Source organism: Salmo salar, chromosome ssa17, assembly GCF_905237065.1.
Source record: "Salmo salar chromosome ssa17, Ssal_v3.1, whole genome shotgun sequence".
NCBI classification, from domain to species: domain Eukaryota; kingdom Metazoa; phylum Chordata; class Actinopteri; order Salmoniformes; family Salmonidae; genus Salmo; species Salmo salar.
Genome location: NC_059458.1, coordinates 64,683,212 through 64,707,652, shown reverse-complemented (window position 1 = coordinate 64,707,652; position 24,441 = coordinate 64,683,212). Strand labels below are relative to the sequence as shown.

The 24,441-nt window shown below is 43.2% G+C and overlaps 1 protein-coding gene across 2 annotated transcripts in view; it reads right to left on the bottom strand.

Annotated features, from left to right (window-relative positions):
* Positions 1–24,441, bottom strand: part of LOC106576423 (muscarinic acetylcholine receptor M2) — a 75,562-nt gene that overhangs the window by 46,415 nt on the left and 4,706 nt on the right. Inside the window, exons 2-3 of one of the 2 annotated variants that reach the window (XM_014153600.2) lie at positions 23,587–23,737; positions 16,175–16,362 (exon numbers count right to left, since the gene is read on the bottom strand). The gene's annotated coding sequence lies outside the window, so the exon portion shown is untranslated. The remainder of the gene's footprint in view (positions 1–16,174; positions 16,363–23,586; positions 23,738–24,441) is intronic. The other variant, XM_045699970.1, reaches the window with a different exon arrangement.

Here is a 24,441-nt window from a genome sequence, read left to right as displayed (position 1 = left end):
ACACCTGCCTTTGAGAAGAAATACCATTTCAGTCAGTGCATGTGCTCAACAGTATGTTATTACAAGCAGCAACGAGGACCTCTCACCCTGCATGTGCACAGGCCTTATTTATTTCCATGGTGTTTTCTTGTCTCTTTAAATCACCATGCCTGCCTGTCATTGGATACACTGGTCCAGCAGTATGAAGGTGTGATGTACTGTTAGATGTATTATAAGTCACACCAGGATTGATTCACTGCTTTCAACCCATTCGCATTCGGGGAACCATCCGCACTGTGTCCCTTTGTCCAACACTCTATTTCTACCGGGACAATAACGCTCAATACGGGCCTCCTCAATCTTGTCACTTTAAGCACGATCAATGCGACTTTCCCTCCGACTGAATGCAATTGGATACCAGCTCTCCCCTGCTTCTCTCACAGAATGCCTTGGCTGAATGAAATGCTTCATGAAGGTTGAGCTTGATAAAAAGAACGTTGGCGTTTGCCAACAAGCAGAGGTTCCTCTTCAGCATTAGAATGTAATGAAATTCATTCAGTAAATAACTGTAAATACTTGCAAGCCTAGTCTTGAAAATGTTATATTTTTCATTGTCAAAGCCTTTTTGTAAAAAAATATATATTTTTGCCCATAGAAATTACATGCAAGAGTGACCATCTAAAAAGTGCAGCATATTACATAATTCACATAACGCTACAAAACACTGCCTTAAGAAAAACACAAAATGGCCAAAGAGTTTTATATAAAGTGGGAAACTACTACTTTTTGGGGGGGACATCACAGAATTTGAACAATTAGTTTTATGGGTCACCCCTCTTCCTAATAGGTGAATAGTCATATGACACATGTTGGTGGTGTTGATCAATGAGATGTCAGTGGGTTGCAGAGTGCTCCACTCCAATGGGATGGAATGAAGTGAGTCTTGGACCACAACCCTCAGCAATGGAAATTCATCTACATGAACAGTTCAGCCTCCTGCTGGTTGGGAGAGGTGCAGGGTGTTTGGGTCTACAGATTAGTATTAGTTGTTTGCCTTAAGGATTCCATTGAACATTGTACATGTGTGGATGGTGTTGGGGGAAAAGGGTTCTGCTACAGCCTAATGCTATGTAAACACTTGAGTTGAATAGTCCTATATGTACTGTATCAACTGGTAATTTTCCATAATTGTCCAGTACCCCCTTCACACACCGTACAAAGGAGTGAGTTGCTGCTGGCTCCTTATCGCTTCGGGTACTAGAGGCCCAGTACAAGGCCAAATTCTTCTTCTATCTGAATAGGCTTTACAGAAGTCATCACTCCACTCTCTTAGACACGTAGGCTGTGAGAACTGGTTAGAACCTGTTCTTGTTTGTTCAATGCATTAAGGAAGTGGAGCCAGGTCCCCCTTATCTCTCATGTAAACTTGCCTTCCCCTAGGAGAGGCAAGCAGCTCTTTGTGTAGAAGAAGTATATCATGACTGTGTGATTCTGTAACTTTTCAGTTCCTCTCCAGGTATTCCTGAGTGTGATCTCCCTTGCAATTGCTTGAATAAACTCTTATTAACTTGATCATGAGCTCTGCCTGATCCTTGGAGTGAGTTTTCCTCAACAATGTGAATAGATCTGTGTGTCTGTGTGTGTGCCAGGGTTTACGTGTGCATCCCTGTCTGGCCTTGGAGCCAGGCTGAAAGCAGGGCAGGGTTGGAAGGTTACTGGTTGCTAATTGGAAGGGCACTCCCACTGAGCTCTCAGTCAGCACTTGCGCTGCCCTCTCCTGTCAATCCCTGCCAGAGAGCCGACGAGCACGGCACCACACTGACCTGACAGTCCTCTGGGAAGCGCTCCCTCTCACACGGCAAACAAACCACTGCTTTGATGCTGCAGCTCCACCGACAACACTACTGTTGAGAGGCAGACACTGCCACTGCAGCACTGCAGGACCATTTACACACAGAACTCTATCTCCATCAGAGATGCAGAAGAGCTTTGAACTGAGAGGGAATGTGTGACTGGCAGGGTGGACTGATACTGTGTCCTCTGTTATCTCAGCATTAGCAGTGAGGCTGTTGATATGGAGCACTAGGCTAACACATTGCTATCGTTGATATGAAGCACTATGCTAACACATTGCTGTTGTTGATATGAAGCACAATGCTAACACATTGCTGTTGTTGATATGAAGCACTATGCTAACACATTGCTGTTGTTGATATGAAGCACTATGCTAACCCATTGCTGTCGGTGATATGAAGCACTATGCTAACACATTGCTGTTGTTGATTTGAAGCACTATGCTAACACATTGCTGTCATTGATATGAAGCACTATGCTAACACATTGCTGTTGTTGATATGAAGCACTATGCTAACATATCAGTGTTGTTTATATGGAGCACTATGCTAACACATTGCTGTTGTTGATATGAAGCACTATGCTAACACATTGCTGTTGTTGATATGAAGCACTATGCTAACACATTGCTGTTGTTGATATGAAGCACTATGCTAACATATCTGTGTTGTTTATATGGAGCACAACGCTAACACATTGCTGTTGTTGATATGAAAACTATGCTAACATATCAGTGTTGTTTATATGGAGCACTATGCTAACACATTGCTGTTGTTGATATGAAGCACTATGCTAACACATTGCTGTTGTTGATATGAAGCACTATGCTAACACATTGCTGTTGTTGATATGAAGCACTATGCTAACATATCAGTGTTGTTTATATGGAGCACAACGCTAACACATTGCTGTTGTTGATATGAAGCACTAGCCTAACTAATTGCTTCACACATTCACTCTTTTATTTCAAACATTAATTTTTACAGTGTTATTAGTACTGCTCTCTGAAAATTTGAGAGCATCCATTTACAGCTGAAGTCGGAAGTTTGCATACACTTAGGTTGGAGTCATTAAAACTCATTTTTCAACCACTCCACAAATTTCTTGTTAACAAACTATAGTTTTGGCAAGTCGGTTAGGACATCTACTTTGTGCATGATGCAAGTAATATTTCCAACAATTGTTTACAGATAGATTATTTCACTTATAATTCACTGTATCACAATTCCATTGGGTCAGAAGTTTACATACACTAAGTTGACTGTGCCTTTAAACAGCTTGGAAAATTCCAGATAATTATGTCATGGCTTTAGAAGCTTCTGATAGGCTAATTGACATCATTTGAGTCAATTGGAGGTGTACCTGTGGATGTATTTCAAGGTCTACCTTCAAACGCAGTGCCTCTTTGCTTGACATCATGGGAAAATCAAAAGAAATCAGCCAAGACCTCAGAAAAAAAATTATAGACCTCCACAAGTCTGGTTCGTCCTTGAGAACAATTTCCAAACACCTGAAGATACCACATTCATCAGTACAAACAATAGTACACAAGTATAAACACCATGGGACCACGCAGCCGTCATACCGCTCAGGAAGGAGACGCGTTCTGTCTCCTAGAGATGAACGTACTGTCTCCTAGAGATGAAAGTGCAAATCAATCCCAGAACAACAGCAAAGGTCCCTGTGAAGATGCTGGAGGAAACCGGTACAAAAGTATATATATGCACAGTAAACGAGTCCTGTCTTGACATAACCTGAAAGGCCGCTCAGCAAGGAAGAAGCCACTGCTTCAAAACCGCCATAAAAAAGCCACACTACAGTTTGCAACTGCACATGGGGACAAAGATTGTACTTTTTGGAGAAATGTTCTCTGGTCTGATGAAACAAAAATAGAACTGTTGGGCCATAATGATCATTGTTTTGTTTGGAGGAAAAAGGGGAGGCTTGCAAGCCGAAGAACACCATCCCAACCGTGAAGCACGGGGGTGGCAGCATCATATTGTGGGGTGCTTTGCTGCAGGAGGGACTGGTGCCCTTCACAAAATAGATGGCATCATGTGGAAGGAAATGTATGTGGATATATTGAAGCAACATCTCAAGACATCAGTCAGGAAGTTAAAGCTTGGTTGCAAATCGGTCTTCCAAATGGACAATGACCCCAAGCATACTTCCAAAGTTGTGGCAAAATGGCTTAAGGACAACAAAGTCAAGGTATTGGAGTGGCCATCACAAAGCCCTGACCTCAATCCCATAGAAAATTTGTGGGCAGAACTGAAAAAGCATGTGCGAGCAAGGAAGCCTACATACCCGACTCAGTTACACCAGCTCTGTCAGGAGGAATCTGCCAAAATTCACCAAACTTATTGTGGGAAGCTTGTGGAAGGCTACCTGAAACGTTTGACCAAAGTTAAACAATTTAAAGGCAATGCTAGCAAATACTAATTGAGTGTATGTAAACTTCTGACCCACTGGGAATGTGATGAAAGAAATGAAAGCTGAAATTAATTATTCTCTCTATTATTATTCTGACATTTCACATTCTTAAAATAAAGTGGTGATCCTAACTGACCTAAGACAGGGAATATTTACTCTCATTAAATGTCAGGAATTGTAAAAAACTGAGTTTATATGTATTTGGCTAAGGTGTATGTAAACGTCCGACTTCAACTGTAAGTCACACCAGGCGATATCAGCAATATCAGTGTGTAGGAATGTTGTGGGAACTGGGGAAATAACCGTTTAAATGTTAGACACTTTTTCTGCGCTTTGCTAGGCAAATTCATTTAGACAGCCATTGATAGAGTTCCGCGACTAGTCAGTTTTCTCCCCATATGAGATGCTTTTCTGTCTCCTGAGAGCTTGAACAAGCTGCTGAAATTCCACATTACCACTCTAATGAGCAGTGACAAGATGAACAGAGATAATCTCCACATCAACCTTCAGAATGTCACACATACACTCACACTGTCACAGTATCTAACGAAGGTGGCGCCCCTCCTCGGTCGGGCGGCGCCCGGCGGTCGTCGTCGCCGGCCTATTAGCTGCCACCGATTGTTGTTTCTGTGTCTTTTGGTTTTGTCTGTCTATCCCGCACCTGTTTTGTGTCTGTAATTAGTGGGGGGTTATTTAGTGTGTATTTTCAGTTGGGATTCTTGTGCGGGATTGTTTATCTGTCGCTAGAGGACAGGTGTTAGTTAGCGCTGTCTTTATATTAAGCGTGTTACTGTTCTGTACTGTGTTTGCCGGGCTGCGCCCCGTGCGTTAAACGTTTCCGAACGATTCTCCTGTTTTGGGTGTTATGCGCACCCTGTGCCTTTTTCGGACGCCTTATGTCTACGGTGGAAATAAACTTTTGACCTACCGGACCTCAGTCTCCTGCATTTTGACTCTACTCCTTTCCTGCTCCTAAGAGAACGTGACACACACGGGGCGGCAGGTAGCCTAGTGGTTAGAGCGTTGGACTAGTAAACGGAAGGTTGCAAGATTGATTCACCGAGCTGACAAGGTAAAAATCTGTCGTTCTGCCCCTGAACAAGGCAGTTAACCCACTGTTCCTAGGCCGTCATTGAAAATAAACATTTCTTCTTAACTGACTTGGCTGGTTAAATAAAAAACACCGCACAACTATACTGCAGTGACAGACAGGCCCATTCCTCTGGCACTTATGAAGATTAACCTCGAGGAATTATACAGAGGAATGGCAGAAGATTGGATGTGGAATGATTTATTTTACCTTTACTTTACCAGGTTAGTCTCATTGAGATTAGCCATTTATTTTACAAGAATATATAGCAAAATAAGCCAGTCCTATACCTTTGTACTCTAAATAAATGGACCAACCTCTAGCTGCCCTCAAGTTGTCTTTGCGTTCCCAGGAGGTTATGTGTAGAAGTGAGGAGGATGAGTGAATTAATCATTTCCCATATTTCGCACACATATTTCAGATAATGAAATACAACCTGCCAGCCTGTTGAGGAGGACGATAATGATCTACTGACCATGAAGTCTATAAGATTTTATTTCCGATAAAAAATCATAAAGGCGATCTACGCAAATGACACACAATATACCAGGCCAGACATATGAATATTTAAATAAACATGAAGGTATGTACATTTTAAATCCATAACGACACAGCAGGGTGTATGCTTCACTGTCAGTTCGAAGTTAACTAGTTCTGTGTAGCCGAATAAAGGATTTAGGATTTAGGGTGTCCCTTAAGTTGCTGTAACTCATTGGTTGAGATTTACACACGGGCCATGGACTGTGCACATTTTTAAGCCAACCTAAGGCTGCGAAATTTCACACATGACAATACACAGAGCTCATGCATTAAATATCTGCTTAGCTCAGATACAGGATGGATGTTAATGGCCCAAGCTTGAGGGTGTGAGCTTTGGCAAACAGATAATCTTCTCTATTTGCGATGAATAAAAACTGGATCATAGGCAATATGTAACTTTGCTTGACAAAGAACTTCAAACGCGAGCATGCACACTTTTGAAGCTCCATTTCCAATATATTTGACCAAACGTCTTTCTCATTCGAAGACAAAATGGAACAGGTTTCCTTGGCTCAGATGTGAGAGTCCATTTGGAGTGAGGAGCCAGTAAGTAGCGTGCAGTCATGATCCAGCACTCTGTTTGTCGTTACATTCTGGATGACCTTGTTAGATATAGCACAAGCGAGATTAATGGAGCAGGGGCCAATGCTAACAGTAGAGCCAACTTCACATACCAAACATTAGTTGTGAAGAGTTTCAAGATATTTTAAGAGAGATGGAGTGGTGAAAGGGAGGTGTTTGTTGCTTGAATACTTTCATGAGTAGTACTGATAATTACGGTTGTGTATGAAGGCCAGGGACTTTGTTCAAGGGTGGAACATGTAACCACCATGGGATTTTCTCTCTCAGCCCTACTGCTTGAATTATAGTCTCCTTTTCCAACCCTAAAGCACCTGTAACCCACAATTTGCATAATACATACACTCCACTAAACAAAGCTAATTATGATATGCAAAAGTTGCTTTGGCCGTCTCACATGTAAATGAGCATGGTCTAAGTTCAACTTGCCACATCTATAAAACCCATGCCACTTTGAGAACATTTCCCCTGAGCACTCCGTTACCCATAGTTCCATATGTGGCGCTAACAGGCAGCCTGATGTTTAAATGCTAATTTTGTGTCGCAACACCTTGCAGAAATCAAAAGACTTTTGAAAGCTCTTTACCAGCCGCTACATGCCTGTTAAAAACACTCCTGGGACTCTACCTTAAGTGAAGAATGAATGTAACACCTGCTTGTGAACCGAACCGCAGGCTGCTAAAGAACACAAGGTATTAAAATAAGGACTAAAAAAGACAACAGATGAGACATAAGCCCTGTGGCTACGGTCGTGTTTTGTACACTGTCATCCCAGAGCAGATTCAGATATGATATCGTGTTCTGTTTATGGGACGCGGGTGTGCGCGTTACGACACATTCTGCCGGGCAATACCCTACTGCGCCTGTTATGAGTAATCACACTGAAACAAGAAGGCAGCGAATAATGTACAAAGCCCCTCAGAGATGAAATGACACCCTTGAGGTGTGACAGGAGTGATGGACGTCGTTCTCTCTTCAATGCAGATAACGTAGAGTCCATATGTAGAACCAGATCATTTCACTTCACATTGTCCAACGTCACATTGTCCAAATGATTTGTCCCCTGGTGACAATGTGCTTAATGACCTTTGTTTCTGTGGCTATAATTCATTCATTAGGCTAATAGGAGAAGTCGCTAGTTTGATCAGACACACATGAAGGAAAGTACACTCTGGTGGAAGCTGATCATGTGGAATGTGTTGGAGGATTTTGCATCACTGTGAGAAGTTCTTATTCCGCTGTTTAAGGTATTTCTGGCTCTTCAGGGAACACCCCATTCTGACAGGGACAGTCACATGATGACGATAATGGAAATTCAGAGAGATTACATTACATGACAATGCCGGCCGCCCATTTTGCTGATGGGAATATTAGAAACCATTCAAGGTCTTACATTAGTTTTGCACATCCTCGCTATTTTGAACATAAGCTATATTTCTCAACATCTGGTTACTTCCTGATGCAGATTGCTAGCTGACTAAACATACAAGTGACGCAGCTTGTAAAGTACAGATATGGTGATGAAAGACATAAGGAGTTCCAATAAAGTTGAGTTCTTCTTCTCTGTCTGTGGCGCAAGCTGCATCTGTCCTGGTTGGAGAGTTATCTGTGTGTCAGTGAGAATGCCCATCAGGGCTGTAATGTGTGCACTGTGGTTCTCCCTGGATCCTGTCTGGCTGTGACTGCTGTCTTTGTCCATACTCCATCACCTTAATCTTCCCTCATAAATTACCCTGCCCTCTGGGGAGGGGGCTTTGATTTAATAAAGCTGCCTGACTGTCCCAACAGACTGTCATCACTGATTTACTCTGGGCCTGGCTGGTGCATCGCTGTGTGTGTGTGCCTTTGTGTGTGTGTACAGGAGGGTCATGTGTAAAAATGAAAGTGTGTGTACGATTATGTGACTGAGTGGGTTTGTGAGGTCAGAGCTGGTGTCCTTGTGTTGGGTGTTGAACATAAGGAACTACTGTAGTAGGTTAGAGGTCATCTGGTGGTTGAGGCAAGGTTTAGATTGTAGCCTATCACTTCTACATACTCTATTACACTTTGTAGCTGAGAATAGGCAACTCAAGATTGAATTGAATCTACTAGAGTTTAACTGCAGAACATCTGAAACTAATTACAATCTAGACTTTACCCCCCTGTGATTTCAGTGGTAAACAGAAGCCTTTGAGGTAAACAGTAAATTAAATTGATTCTGATTAGGCAGATTTAAGATATTACGTAAAAGTAAGCATATGCTATTTCTACCACCAATGCCTGAAATTTGGTGTGTAAATGTAAGCTGTTAGTTTAAGTTACCCCATTCAACCTTGTAAAAAAGCTGCTTTCAGATAGCAGATATAACGGAGAAACTACACCCTACCCCTTTACTCTCTCAAAATGACCCTTATAAATATGGCAGCGGCTCCTCTCTCTCCCCTGCCGGTGGGTAGAGTACAGGTGGTGAGGCAGGAAGGCCCAGAGGGCTCTCTATACTGAGAGGATGCCTGCCATCACCCCCCCTCCTGGGTCAGTACAGCTCCAGAAGGGCCAGGGGAGCTGCGGTGCTGCGCTGGCTATAAGACGTCTTAATGAGGCCCTCTGTCTCTCTGACATGCCTCTACGGCGTCCTGACTGGGTGACAGAACCATTTATCTGGGAAATCTCTCAGCTCAGCCCTCCCTGAAGAGAGGGGTGCAGACTGCAGATAGGTGCGGAGCGTGCTCACACAGTATAGCAGAACTCCATGGGTGTTTAAATAGGATGTTTCCATATGCACTGGCTTACTGTGAGTTAACGTTGCACAACAGCTTGCTATGACATTGTGCAGAGAACGATAAACTCAAGAGAGATGTTAATATGCGACAAATAGGAGACATGAAGTTATACTTCAAATTGTCTCTGGTATAACCATGCAAATGGTTTCATCGCTATTCTACCGTGGACACCCCCTGGGTAGAATAGTTTGCATCATGAACAATGGGGGATTGAACCCATTTATATTATGTTTTTAGAGTCATTGCAATTTCCCCTCCCTGGTGAAATTTCTGTTTTATGTCCAAAGATTTCTATTTGATACCCCTTAGAGACTAGTATAATTCTCATTTTACAGAAAAATATGCTTGCACCGCTATGAACTGTGTTAAGTGCTTTGAAAATACCTCATAGAAAGCATAACCCATTAAACAGACCTGCCAATGTTTCCATTTTGAAATACTCGGGAGGGAGCACCCACAATGCAATGTTCTAGTATTCGGTGTCCCTCAGCGCCAATTGCCAGGGCCTGTTCCAAGAATGGGCTGCTGCGCTGTCACGGTTCAGTGTGACGAGGCTTGCCTCTCAGGGTTCTGGAGCTGTTATAGATCTTAGGGTCTGTTCTTAAATGTTCGTCGATGAGAATCACCTCTTAGCTGACGTCTTAACCAGCTCTCCCTGTTGTCTACTTTGTGCCTTCCTCCCAGCTGTAGTGCTTGTCTCTGCTCGCTGCCTTCTTTAACGTCTTGATTTTACCATTTGGAAAAGCTGCTCGTCAATCAGCCTCTGCTGGTGTGTGACGATAGGCTACATCTCTGCAATGCAGAGCTCTCACCGCTCTCTATTCCATATCTCTGTATATTTGTTAAAATGATGGATATCTTTGTATTTACTTGAATTGTTATTCTCAGACTGCCTTCCCTAGATATTGATCAACCTCAAATGCTCTCAGCAACCTTTCATCCGTCACAGATGAGTTGCTTGCAGTTGTCTAAGAAAGTGGTGCATGCTATTTCCAGGCACATACCGTACAGATGCATTTTGGTGTTTTTATCCATGGGTGAATATGTCTGCAGCAGCTTGTTTATTCCGACGTACCGGCTCAGACACCGGGGGCTGGAGTTGACTGTGTTCAGACAACACATCTTCTCGGCTGCTCCCTGTATGAATACCAATGCAACTGAATCAAAGAGTGTGATTAGAGGGGTCTGTTGTTTAACCCCAGGGCCGAGCGCTCCAGTTATTAGTTTGTTTACTTAGCTATTAGCATTGCTTTCTGTTTTTCTCTCCCACTCAGTATGTCCCAGTATATTCCTGCTTTGTGTTAACTGCGCTCATTAAGGAGAACGAGGAGAACGAGGAGGCGGAAGGCCTTTCCCGTCACGACGCCAGCGAGGTGATTTAGAGAATGACAATGCGAACATGTTAGTAGTTGACCCTGGCGCAGGTAGAAACCATGGCTGGCACTTGTTGTCCCTATACTGATACCATGAATTACGGAATGGTATTCCATGTTTTCCTGACTGACTACATCAACTCTTTTTTTGTGTGTTATTAATTTAGCATGCGGGAGGAAGATTATGTTGAAACATCTTACGTAGTGCTGTTTGGAAAATGCATTGTGTTCTATTTTGGACTTGTAATATTCTTGATTTGATTTAGAGACTCTTCTCTCATCAACTGAACAACAACAAATTTGGCTCTGTACATAACACTGGAGATGACTGGCAATCATCAAGCATGACATCCATACAGAAACTAGCAAAATGGACTGAAGTATTCATTTATGTTAATAGTGGAAGACATTGACAAGAGGGGTGATTGCTTTTTGAATCTTTCTCTGGAACAGTCATAAAACCTCCACTCAACCAGTCTTCTATTGCAACTTTCCAATCAAACACTTTCCCTCTTGTACGTTTCCCATGTAATCTGTTAATGAGGCAATTTCAGATTTATGCGTAAACAGCCCAACAACTGCACAATTAGCTCAATGCGAGATGAATATCAAAGAGATTATTTTGCCCCCCTGGCTGCTGTCTGACTACTAAAACGGCCAGTTGGAGAATGGACCCCCCATTTGAATGGCTAAAGGAAGCAGGCAGTGAATACTACAGGCTAGTAAACCGGCCCGATAATGACATTCGGAGGTCAGGGGATTTGTTTTTTTCCACATATTATCTAAAACCTGATAAGCAGGTCTGTTCACTCTGTGCTCTAGGACAAAACCATGCAGCCTCTGCATATTTATTCAACCTCATCCCATCCCCCTAGAAATCCCTGCTATTGAAAAGTGGGCTTTCACAGTGTTCATCATCCTTTGGAGGAAAGCAGTCTATTCTGCTGAGCTCCGACTTTACACTGGGATAAAAAGATTTCTGCCTAAAGTTCAGGGGAGAGCCTGGGAGAGAATGGTGCGAGGGTTAGCCAGCCACAGGAAGGCTTATAAGAAGTGAATAAATATTCAATCCGTGTCATAAAGGTTAGCTCACACATTATGGCCAACTACTGTCTTTCACCATCCAGCACAGTGAGGTTTGATTGAATTACGACCCCTCTTTGATCAGGTTAATCTTGATGGCAATACTGGACTTTCCTTTCAAACCTACCAGTATTAAATCTATGTAAATCAGACCTAAACATCTGAAGGCTGTGAGAAATAGGAACGGTGCGTGTGGAGCGTTGTATGAACTCATCATCAGGCAGTAGAGGGAATCAACGGTGGCACTCCCAGAGGTTTAGTAGCTGATGGGAAAAGAACAGAGGAGGGGTTTTCTCTGAGATAATAGAATTACAATCACAACTAGAAAGAATTCCGGCGGGGAGTCCTTCTAAAATTACATTTCCCTCTGCAAGAGGAATAGCAGGGGATATTCCTGGAAAAGCAGGCGAGGATATCTGGTTTAAACAAAGGTTACAGGATGGAAAGGACGTCTTCTCTCTCAACTCTGATGTAATACTATCTGAGGTCAGAGGTTACTACAGTGACAGAGATTTAGGCTATTCTGTTCCCTTTGTAGTTTACACGATGCAATTCTCATAGCTTTCCTGTGAACTCCTGGCAGGAACATACAGGAATATACCGTTTTTTTGTGTGAATGAATGCGTTGTTTACACTGTTGATTTGAACTCTGTGAGAACTTGTACAGTTTCTATGTTTGACGTTGCAATTGCTGCAATACCGATGGCATCTCTTTGGCTCTTATTAGATATAGCTATTTTGCGTTGTTTGGTTCCGTTTCCATTGAGAATTGGTTTGTGTTTATTGGATGCCTTCCCTGTGGCTCAGTCGGTAGAGCATGGTGTGTGCAACGCCAGCATGGTGTGTGCAACGCCAGCATGGTGTGTGCAACGCCAGGGTTGTGGGTTCGTTTCCCACGGGGGGCCAGTACAAAAATGCATTTTTTTTTTAAATGCATGAAATGAAAATGAAATGTATGTATTCACTACTGTAAGTCGCTCTGGATAAGAGCGTCTGCTAAATGACTAAAATGTAAATGTAAAAAATGGATAAAACACTTATTTAAAAATTGACTTTTTGTTTTCTAATTTCATGCCATAACAATGGCCATAGTAAATGCAAACGGTGTTGTCTACGAGAGAAAATATGGGAATAACTACTGAACCTAGTAAATGTATTTCCCTTGTTAATGAGCTCAGGACATCCCATCTCCAACATCAGTGACAGTCCCACGGGCTAAGACCAGGACATTGTGTTGTCATCTACAGTGAACAACGCACTGGGATGGATTATCAGAAAACAACAGGAACTAGTATGTTTAGTATTCAGAAGGTCTGGTCACAATCTGCAAATGGCAAAAACAAATTTGCCCTCAGTCCTCTCTCCACCTCGGCCCTATCTTCAGGCCCTTCAGATAAATATCCCAACATATAGCTTCAGCATTTATTATTTCACTGTTTTCCACTGTAATGTTTATCTTGCCCGTGCAGGATAGCCCTCTGCTGTCAGATTCATGCGGGAGAATTGAATTCTTCAGTGAGTGGTGAAGAGGACTTTACGCTCCTGCACCTCACTGATAACTTTCTGCATTTGACCACATATTGTGTTGAGCCGAGTGACTCCTGAAAGCAAAAGTACTGTAAGTTGCTTCTTCCCGAAAGGACGCTAAATAGATTCACACTCTTACTTCCGTTAAAGTTTAGAGTTGAAATGCGGACAAAAGTTTTGAAAAGGAAATAGATGAGATTGAATTAGGGCAGACTTGAAATATGAATGCGACTTTATCTTTAAATTTCCATATTTTGTTGCCATGTTTAGGTACTCTTTAAGGAAATAAAAACAATTTCACACACGCTTTCCGTACAAAAAAAAAAAGAATTCATAATGAAATCGGAATGCATAATGCATTACCTATCCATTGTGATCAAGTTTGGAAGGCGTGTTTCGAATACTCAGCAGTTTATTTCTCAGACTCAGGTTCTAACAATGAAACGTTCTGGGACTCAGATGGCTTTCTAATGAATTAGTCAAGCCTTGACATGAAAACCTTGTCTGTCAACTGGATGGCACCCAGGTCTGCTGCTTTTGCAAACGGCAAGAGAGAAAGTTCTGGAAATGCTCCATTGACATCCCGGTGATTGGTCATTTTTTTGCCTCTGTCTCACTATTTATTTCCATCTCTCACTCTCTTAGCTGGCAGTCCTATCTACGAAGTCATATTTGTCTCTGAATGCCACTTTCAGGGCAAAAATAGTAGCTGAATAATCATGAACTCTGTAATCTGAGTAGATCTACATGTATGTGTACGTGGGGTTTTGACCCCAGAAGTGTGAAATACCACTATTGGAACTGGCCAAAACAGGCGTCTTAGACACCATTTCATCACCCCTCCCAAACTCTCTCCATTCCGCAGCCATTTTCCAGAGCGATTTCGGAGGATAATAGCACTCACAAATCATCCGCTGGGCAGTGGAGCCTGGGAAATTGATGTCCCTTCATTTCAAAACAATGGAGGTGCCTTATGAGGGGGCTCATGATGTCATAACTTCAGGGGCTGACAGACTGGGCAGGGAGAGGGAACGTGGCCCGTGGACGGGCGCAAGGCCAACGGAACCCTAGGCAGGTACGACTCAATCAATCCCTGCACTGGGGAGACGCGGGGCTGTGGTCCAAGTAGCCAGCAGACATGCTCAATCACATCTCCTCACAGTGAACAAATTGACAGCCTTTACTCTGGGAATCAGCCCCTCCTAATCTCCCCAGTCTGCCAGCCTCTCTTTCTCCTTCCCAATCTTACATTCACAGAAACAGGTAATTCAAAGGACAATCTAAGACCATGTACCTCATCATTCTGGCAGACACTGCCTGCACAACACCTCATTGGGTCAACCGGGCAAAGCACTGAGATAAAAAGTAATCCAAGTTTTTCAAAGTTGCATGATAAACTGAAGACAAAGAGAGAGAGAGAGGGAGAGAGAGAGAGAGAGAGAGAGAGAGAGATGTTGTCGCAGCAGTTTGGTTTTTATATGTCTCTCAGTCCACCAATATACAGTCAGGCAGGCTAATATCAGTGTGGATTAAAGAGCTGCTGGGGTTTGTGTGAGAGACATTGACTAATAAATAATTAATGCAGGCCAGTGGAGGAAGTCGATAAATCTCCAGTTTTTGAGTTCTGCATGCAATTTAGATGGCTGGGCATCGTTGGAACGGACGTTCCACTGATTTAAACCCACAGATGAAATTAATAAAAATGTCATAATTAAGGGGAAGTTTAAATCATCAACCTTATCCATCAAATCCATTCTGTGTTCTTTTGATTAATGTTGCTCCCCTGTGGGTTTATGTGAGAGCAAGGGTTACCACACCTTCCTAAGAAAAGATTAAAAAGCCACTTACATACTGGATTACTCCCAAGCACAGATGAATTGGAAGTTGATTGACTTGGCTGGGTTCCTGGCTATACACCTGGTCTCATACATACATATGGAACGTTGCTGTGTTTTTGAAAGAGTTGCCCCACGGTAGTAGAACCTTTTTACACCGGAGGCACTGTGTCCTGCCTCACCAAATCCAACCATCACTTCAAAGAGACAGGACAAGGGTGATCTTTGCATGACGGATGGGGCTTTCCTGGCTCTAAGCACTGGGGAATGAGTCGCTATGCGTATCTGGGTCTCGCACACCATGGCCTTCCAACAGTCACAAATAACACGGACACTAGAACGTCACCCAATCAGGATGGAACCAGCCCCCACCTCCGTTCAATGTAGAATGGATGCCTGGTCTGGTTTGTGGAGATCATAGCAAGGCTGGCAGGATACGCATCCCGGGGAATGTGAGGGGACGGTGTGTGGAATGATGACGTGCTTTTCCCTGTGCTGTCACCGAGGCTGAGGCATGGATGGCTGCTTTACAGACTCTGAGCCAGGGACTGATGGCAGAACGTGAAGAAAACAGACGGGGGAATCTCGGTCTGCTTACGTTCGTCAGCGAGGGTCACTGTCATGACCAATCCTCTGATGTAAATGAGGCTAACCGCACCGTCTGGACACACACACACACACCTCTCTTTCTCAGAACAGAGCACATCTCAAGGGCTGTCAGACAGGGTTGTGAGGTTAAGGGAGGTTGGCACGGCAGAGCAGGCTGACTGTCAATGCTGTTGACAGCAAGACGGACAAACCAATACTTGTGGGAGCAACAGGCCCACTTTCCCTGTTTCGTTAACACACTGTCCTGTCAGGCATGGATGTCTCCCAAATGTACAAACCCTCCTTCATCATCCTTCATGACCTGCTATCATCCATCTTCATTTCTTAAGACATCAGTATACACTCATACACATCCTATCATAAAACCCCCTACTCCTCCCCCCCTCCCCCCTCCCCCCTCCCCTTCCTCTACACCCAAACAGTACGCTTTTCCCCCCCCCATTCAGGCCTCTGGATCCATATATGACAAGTTATTCGGCCAGGCCGGCTGGAGGTAGCACAGTCATTTCTCACCACTCTGTGCCTCGGAGGAGAGTCGGTGATCCCAGTCAACATTAACATCAGCTTTCTGGAGCAGGGCCTCCATTTAGAACCAGCTGCATGGGAAAAGCCCATCACTGCTCTAAGGCGAGAAGCAGATCTAGAGAGAACACACACAAGGGAAGGGAGGGAGATGGAGACAGACAGGAAATATGAGGCGACTGTGGGGAGAGGAGTAGGGAGAATAATGAACAGAAACAGAGGAGGAAGGAGGTCAGGTTGGGATGGAAAGGAGAACAACTGAACCAATAAATCACAAGTTAATAGATAATTGGAAAGACGCCCCCTTGGGATCTTTTTCCAGAGCCACGAAACTACACATCTTAATTCTCAATTAACTCGGTATAAGAATCTGGTTCCCTCTGGATTAACCAAGGTACGTGATGCCTGATGTGATGGCAGACATAATGATTCTATCCAGCCTGTTTAACATCATTTTGCTCACAGGTTGATACTTCCCACCGGGGAGTCACTGTCAACACACTGGGAGACAGGAGGCCATGTTGGTTTGGATCTATGGAGATGTTTTCCAAATCAGGTATAAGTCAACTAGGAAGGCTGATGCAGAGTAATAGTGTTACTACTGTACTTGGAGACCTTTCCATCATAGACAAAAAGTGGTTGCGTTTGATCATCAAAGTCTAAGCCACTGTCATCCTGTTCACACAGGTTCAAATGTTAGTCATTGTTTAAAAAAAGAATTGATTCTCATTCATGTCACCTAGGCTTAATGCTCTCTCCTGACATTATTGCTGAGCAGAGTTTGAGTGCAGTTCGTCATTCCACTGCACAAAACTGTGGAAGCTGTCACGCCTCCAGACTTTAGTCAATAAGCAAGACCATGGTGAGTCACCACTGGCTTCTCTCACCACGCACATAATAACGAGAAGGATCTGAGTGACCTTAAAGGCAAAATGAGGCAGTTGGGCCGACAGCACCACTCAGCCAACACCAGCCAACTCAGAACCAACGTCTGTGGAGTGAAGAGGATATTGAATGCACGTACGTTTAGCCTACTAGATCTACACAGTGTTTGTCTGATGGAATAAAGCAGAGCAGATTTCGCATTCAACTTTTTTCTGCATGTATTCATCTTTATACAAGCCTATTGTTATATATCCACGGACGTTCTGTTATTTACAGAAGAAAGTAGTTCCTCTTTGGCGACCAATCCCTCCCTTTTCCCTGTAGTTCTGTTTAACTGCAACAAAGACAGCCTTGCAGCCTGCTGTTTATACTCACAGCAGGATATGCTTGTTGAAACGAGCTGCAGGCTTTTCTCTACTGAAAGCCAGGGGTATTTAAGGATGGGGACTGACTAGTAAAAACTGCAAAAAATGATTAAAAAAAAAGGACATTGGATTTTGTCTGTACCTACTGCCACCTCAGTACGTAGGCCATTACGTCACAGACACACTCATCACACAGCATCTGGTCTGATATGTGACATGTAGGATAACCAGTAGGATAATACCAAATACCTTCCACCTCCACGTTCATGGAACACGTTGAAGCAGAGAGAAAATTGTCTCCTGCATTCTTACAGCTCCCATTTGTCTCTGAGCTGAAGCCCCTCTGATTTTGTCATTGAATTCCTTTTTTATTGCTCGCTTGCCTGCTCAGTGTTCTCTACTTGTCTTTGTTTCACCTGGCCTGACAAGCCCAGAGTTTTTCTCTGGTTGTGCTTCTTGTTCTTTTTCTTCAGCGTACTGACTCCTTTCTTGGATGGTTTCTGGAGAGGTCTATCAGAGGATGGGAATTACGTGGTGCGGAACTACTCTGAGAATCTATCCCTGACACACTGTATTCTCTGGGCTCCCTCAGAAACCCTGTCTCTGTCAACTCAAGTAACAGCATATCAGACGGGCCGTTCAGTTTGACACGGCTAGCTGACTCAACGGGGAGTCTAAAGATAATAACGGAAATAATAAATCCTTTCATAAACCCACAGAACTCGCACATAAATGCCACATTGAATCAGCGGGGGAAGGCATGCACAGGTCCTAAAACGCACACAAATAACTTAAATACACTCTTTCTCCATGGCATTTATTCCAGATGTCAATTCAGCCACCTGGAAAGAGTTTTGTCCACAATGGTATCTTCATGAATGTCAGGTCTAGCCAATCTGTCACGACTTCCGCCAAAGTCGGCTCCTCTCCGTGTTCGCTCCATTATTCACATATCCATTTGTCTTGTCTTGTTTCCATACACACCTGGTTTTCATTTCCCCAATTAAGCTGCTTGTATTTAACCCTCTGTTTCCCACCATGTTTTGTGTGTAACTGTTTCATGTTGCTGTGGTGTCTTTTTACGCGCTTTACTTTTGTTATGTTCCGTGTTTTTGAGCGCATTTGATTTATGTTGTGCTCTCGTTTTGGGAACTTTAATAAAGTGTGCCTGTTTACATCACACTACTCTCCTGCACCTGACTTCGCCTCTTTTACACACGCCGACACCATGGACCTGTGTGCAGCAGCTCTATAGGCCAAATGGCTGGTAGTTTCTCTCACTGACAGCCTGAGATTGAGAAAGTTAGCTAGATATCTAGGTATTGGATGATTCAGACATGTTGTGCTTATGGAAATGTCTCTGAAATCTCATGTTTGGAGTCGTCCTGGTCTTGTTTTGATAGTGGAAGTATCTCATGACCCTGTTTCCTCTTCGTCCCAGTCTCTCTTCCTCCTTGAAACAAATCTACATCCTCCTGTGATTTCCCTCCACTGTCCCCCCGGTACAGCTAGACACACATCTTTCCTCTTTCTGAGAAATAACAAGTAAATAACAGACATCTACCAAATGCCATCCAGGACTAACAAGACAGCGGTTTTTACAACCATTATCTGGACTTTGTCTTGTGTTTACGTATTGTTAGACAGAATGGGCAGCCGCAGTAAATCTGACCAGCTGAGCACATAAAAGAACTGGGCTTTACTACACAACATAGTGGAAAAAGAAACAAAAGGTGAGATGAGTTATACCTGAATCTACAGTATAAACAGGTCTGCACTCACAAATGCACTAGAATAAACTGAGGCACCGCTGAATCTGTAACCTCAAATGATTATTGCCTGCATTAGTATTGCTCGGTTTTAACACGTGTTCAACATGATACACCACTTTTGGGGTAGGAACGTTGGGACAGTAACTGAAAGGTTGCTGGATCGAATCCCAGAGCTGATAACAACAAAAAATGCAGAAGACACATTTCAATTGAATGCATTCAGTTGTACAACTGACTAGGTATCCCCCTTTCCCTTTCCCTTCCTGCTCCTTAAATTAGCCAGCGTCTTGGACAGGACCATTTTTCTCTGCTATGAATCCGTCATTATCTTCAGAGCCTGTGTTTAGCTGGTGAGAACGTGTAGGCCTGTACAAAATGGAGCTTTTGTGTGAAGCAGTAGTCTCGCTACTACTCTGATTGAAGTTTAATTTCGCAGAATGCCTTTTTTTCTCCTTTGACCATGGGATGGGAGAAGCACAATTGCTTTGTAAAAATGCATGGGCAATTTTGCTTCTTTGACACATTCTGCAGTTCTGAACATTGCCTACATTTTTTTGGAGTATTTATGTTGCAAGAGGCTAAATGGACTAAATGGAAAAATGGATTGATGCTGTAATTCCGTGCCACTTCCTTTCAATGGTACGTTTTGTCAGTATCTACTGAACAGAGAGTTAAATAAAGCATTCTAGTTTGTCGAGAGTGGGGGCATTTACGGTTCCTTAATGGACGGAGGACAGGACCAGGGCAAAGGTGACGTAGAATCACAGAGGTTTACAATAATAGGATTTGTAATTAAGATGTTTAGGCCTTTTAGGAGTACAATTGAATTTAAAGTGTGAGAATGACCTTTAAAACCACGTTAGTCCTTTAAATAGGGGCTCAAAGCACTTAGTTGTTGAAAGTGAATGGCTGAGGATGGGAAAACAACAGATCCACTAAGACAGGGGAAATGCTGAATTAATTAAAGAAATACACATGATTAACCTATCCCCTTGGTAGACATGTCAACCTTTGTGTGGAGCCCAGTATCCAGGATAAAGAGGTCATCATTGTAAGGTACACTCGGAGAACCCTTTTTGGTTGCAGATGGAACTCTTGGGTTTGATGTAGAGTCCTCTATAGAAAATGTTTTACATGGAACCCAAACGGGTTCTACTTGGAACAAACAAGGGTTCTTCAAAGGGTTCTCCTATGGGGAGAGCTGAAGAACACTTTAAGGTTCTAGATAGCACCTTTTTTCTAAGAGTGTAGATGAGAAACAGGAAAGAGAGATGATGACAGTGATTCAGGGAATGGTGAATCAAGAGAAAAGGACGGGCATAGGAGTTTGTGTGTGTGTGTGTGTGTGTGTATGTGTGTGTGTGTATGTGTGTATTGTGTGTGTGTGTGTGTGCGTGCGTGTTGTGTGTCCATGAGTGTAAGTGTGTGTGTATCTGTACGTGCTTCCTGGAGTGTGTATGTCAAATGTTTGAGATGCAGTCTTTCTTTCTTTCTGACATAACACAAACCGATTCAGACAGTCTCACCGGTCCTGTTAGTGGCTGTGAATGATTAAAGGCCCAGTCCTGTCAGGCTCTGCCTGAAAGAGCTCAAACTCACCAGGACTTTAGGGAGACATTTTTCAGCCTTGTATCATCGTCTCTCTTCCTGTCTAATTGTTCGTTAGTGTTCATAACCCAAAAGAGGAGAAATTGACACAAGGCTCCCTCACAAACATCCACAGGGTCAGCAGCAGCAACAGCAGTAGCACTGTAGTGGAAAACGTCCCTATAAAGCAGTATATTCTCTCTGGGCAGAGTTGATAACAATAACAGCCAGATGAGCCAGGCTGGCTGTATCATTCTCTACCTACTGAGTCTAGGGGGGGATTGGGAAAAATAATCTCCCCTTTATACAGTACTTTCCCCTCTTGGACTCATTCTCTGTGACCCTCGCCATCAAATGTAACTCCAATAGCCAACCTGTGTGTAAGAGGTCAGAGGGCAGGGAGGGAAAACCATCTCTCCATCTCTCCATGTCTTCTGTCTTCCAATCTTCCAATCCCACATCATGGAGGAATTAGATCTGGTTGGAAAATTACAATGTCACTGCTGCACCATGGTTCCAACGGGAGCGGGGAGTGCTGAATGTTTATGGAGCCAATAATAATGGAGCTAGAAGCGCAGGGACGGATTTATCCGGTGCCGAGGCTTAGTGCAATTGAGCACCGGGAATGGGAGCCGGAATTATTACTGGATGAGTGGCAGGACTTATGAACACCTGAGGCTTCTTCAGCTGTGTCTGAGAACCGAAAACAGGCAGAGAAATATCTTGTGATATCGATGGTACTACTACATAGTAGTACTACTATTACTAAGCATTCTTGGGTCTCTGTTATGGTACAACAAAGGATTCGGCACTGTTTACAGACAGCAGTGGGGAAGGTCTTTCTTCCATCTCTAAGCTGTGTCCCAACAATAGCTGATAGGCTAGCTGCTAGCCCAAGGGTGATGCAGTGAAGCCTCTTGATTAGAATGGAACAGCGTCACGGTGCACCATAAAGACACTGCAACCTTTTAGAAGCCTGCCTATTTCAGAGGGAGGAGACCAGGAAAGGGTCTTAGAGAGAGAGATACAGCGTGGATGATTCATTACAATGATATCAACAGATCTTACAGTTTCTCCGGCCATGATTAAAGCATGTTGACGTTTAGTGGGATGAATCTTGTCCTGGAGGCGGAGCTGAGCGATTTCCACTAGATGGGCCAGTGGCAAAGTCAAAATTGGCTATATATTGTTAAGAAACCATGAAAACAAAAATGTGCTTTTTGGTCTGAATTTAAGGTTAGGGTTAGGCATAAGGTTAGCAGTGTAGTACAGGTTAGAGTTTCGGTAAGGGTTAAGGTTATGGTTAGGGTAACGTTTAAAATCCAATTGTATGACTTTGTGGCAGTGCCAGCTAGTCACTACCCTGCAGAGCTTCCTCCAGTACATAAGTCATCCCAATAAATGCCAACCTGCATGATTTAATGTATTCAGGTCTCCCTCTGTGGGGCACTAAACAGATCACCTAGAACCAATTTTGAAGAGTAATGGCTTCTGATGTATTCTATCAAGCTTTTACACTACAATCATCACTGGGTTCTTCTGAGGTAGTGAAATTCCCACCGTATTGACTAGAGAGCCCTGAAATACTAAACGGCAAGCTTGGGTTTTACAACCAATTACAGGGTCACTACATCTCTTCAACATTTTTTATGCACAGAAGAAGAAAAAAACACACGACATACCGCTTAGTTCAACGACCTCCTATAGTCTTTGTAGGAAATGCAATTACACTATTTTATTTGATCCATACTTCACAGTGCTAGTGACGGTGACTAGCATGGTCAATGTAGCTGCTCAAGAAACCGTCTAGAGAGGACTTGCTAAACATCCTACTGCTCCATTGTGCTCAACACGTTAGAGTGGAAGATTTGCACATGCTCTTATTCCATTCTCCCATTTTAGCTTAATTACATCCTCTTCCTTAACAAGCCTCCATCGCTGGTGCCTCAGCTTATCCATACAAAGCAAAAATAACATTTTAATTGCATAAGAATACTATTAAAAAGTGTGATTTAACACCAGCAGCTCAGTGTAAATGTGGCAGCCTGCTGTGGTTGAAAGCGTGATAATCAGGCATTCCTTTCAACTGGTGCCATCTCTCAGCTCCACTGATGTGCACCGCACCACCGCTTGATTAGCCGCACCACCGCTGGGTTACTGCTCTAAAGGCCTATGTCCGTTGAATCAAACACATAACCGACTAAACGTAAACTTTTAAAAAGACACCTTTGCTCCTCGCTGCTATGTCAAATGCACCCCTGGTGCCAGCCTCTCAAACTTTCCATTAGAGCCTGGGTTCATTTAAAAGTGAGCATACATGATGCGCACATGGTGGGAAAGTATAGGCAAAGCTAGGAGTGCATTATGTGTTAACTTTGCAATTGTATTAAACAAGTGAGTAATCATCATGCCTGTTCTGCTCCCACCCTCAGCGGGGAAACATCCTGTTTTCAGGGATACAGTATTTTCAACCTAGCTTCCTTTCCCCGTGAAAACTGGATGTGGCGACCCCGCTCAGGTGTTTACTTTATGCCTGCTACCTTAGGTTACTCTGCTCCTAAACAGCGGCTCTATCAAGTGAGGCAGGGAACCTGTATGACTTCAAGAGCTGTTCAAGTGGCCCCTCTCAAGCAGACACTTGCTGCTCTCCTAACAGACCATAACTCTATAGATGGCTAATATGCAAAACATGAAATCTATCTAGGAAAAGTCTAACTACCTAATAGGTTCTGGAGCAGCAACAACTTAAAAAGCACAATAGGTCATTAATCTTAATTACAATTGTCCACCATACCTGCTGGTGGCATCGGCTCACTGCATGTCATGAAGGGGTGAGGAAATCCAGCTGAGCTACTGTACAGTAAACCTCCACTTTCACTGTCAAACAGTCTCCATTGTATTCAGCCCAGGAAGAAGTCTCCGGATGGGGTCAACTTGGGATGCCCCTATAGAGAAAACACACAAATAGCATCTCACTGAATGGTAACTCTCTCTGCCAAATAAATATAGCCCGTCAATATGTCCCACCTTTTGTGGGATGACTTTGAACAAACTCAACATCTATCTCATGGTTGGTGTAGATACGTTGGAGAATGAGTGTAAAACAAAAATGAACACGTATAAAAAACGACCTCATAGGTAAAAATGAATAAATCCATAGCTTCTCCCTACACACAAACTCAAATCCCATTCTTCCTCTTTACTCACATTGTTAGTCAGCCAGCATGTCATGCACAGCAGCCAATATGCAACATAACATATTCACACTGATACAGATCTCCAAGTCTATAGAATATAGGGTATGAGCCCTATACAGCATGTTACCCTAAGCGTTAGTATATGCCTTTACAGTACAGTATGAGATAATCATGGTCATTAACCACAACGGCACAGGGAAATGATGCTTACTCTTTAGTGGTTGCGTCTCTAATGTGATATCGATCATGTATAATGATGGGAATATTTTCATAGTAATGTAGTGATTGTGTCCTCGATGTGTAACCTCAGTAAATCTTTACTGAAGCAGTACATGCAAATACCAGCAAATGTTACCATAAGTGGTAAAAAAACCCGTGTCCTTTCTAAAACAACCTCGATCGGCACAGCTTGCATAAAGTATGATAACCAATAAGAAAATAGCTAAAGTATT